The following is a 1078-nucleotide window of genomic DNA, read 5'->3' on the forward strand; positions in this document are numbered from 1 at the left end:
ATCTGGAGACTAAATAATAATTTAAACGGCTGATGCTGAAATCCTGCTTTAAGGTCTGCAAAGCACTTCACGAACTGAGACCTCATTGAGCCTCACAACTGTGTTGGGAGGTAGGTAGCTCAGGAGATACACGTTTACTTCACCGATGAAGAAACTGAGGCTCAGCTAAGGGACAGCGGCACACCTGGCGTCTGGGCTTCGCTAGATTTCTTCCAGTCCCGGGGCTCCCTTCCTGCTTTGGGTCTTATGATCCTAAATCACTTCTTTCCCTTGCCGAGTGTCAGTTTCCTCTTATGTAAAATGAATCGCTAAGGTGTCTGTCCCCTCTAAATTCTGTGATCTGAGTTTCAGCTCTGCCATAGCCTTTTTGTGTTGTCCCCCCCCCCCCGGGCCTTAGTTTCCCCAGAAGTAAAACTTGATCTCTAAGGACCCTCGCAGCTCTTGCTATAATGATGAAGCAGTGTGGTACCACAGAAAGCGTTTGTAACATCAGAGGACCTGGGTTCAAATGCGACTTCTGTTGCTTACTACCGGTGTGGTCTTAGGTAAGTCACTTTCTGGCCTCACTTTCCTGATCTGTAAAATGGGGGGCGGTGCTAGCAGACTTCTAAGGTCGAGTCTGGATCTGTAACACTCCGACCCTCCCTGCCCCAGGCGGAAGTATGCACGGGGAGCGAGCCTTATAAACCACCAGCGGAGCCCCGGAGAAAAGTTGGGTCGGGAAGTTCCTTGGAGCCGGCGGGCTGGAAGGAAGGAGGGAGCAGCCCCCAGCCCCACCCCCCGCAGCCGCAGTCAGTTCGTCAGACTGTCCGTCTGTGCGGGCAGCTCCTCCCCCGCACCTGGGCGCTCTCCCCAGTAACAGGTGACACAGGGCGGCCGCCTGGCGCGGCTGCCTGCCGCCTGGCGCGGCTGCCTGCCGGCTCCCCCGCGGGGCGGTCCTGGGCCGGCCCCCTCCCCGCCCCTCGAGCTGGGGGCTGGCTGGCTGGCTGGCTCGGCCGGGCGGACACTCCTGGGCCCCCACCTCCCCGCGGGGCTGCGATCCCTTCTTCCTCCCGCCCTCCTCCCCTCCCCCCCCTCC

The sequence above is a fragment of the Vombatus ursinus genome, unplaced genomic scaffold (genome assembly GCF_900497805.2).
Source record: "Vombatus ursinus unplaced genomic scaffold, bare-nosed wombat genome assembly UNPS02014799.1, whole genome shotgun sequence".
Classification (NCBI taxonomy): domain Eukaryota; kingdom Metazoa; phylum Chordata; class Mammalia; order Diprotodontia; family Vombatidae; genus Vombatus; species Vombatus ursinus.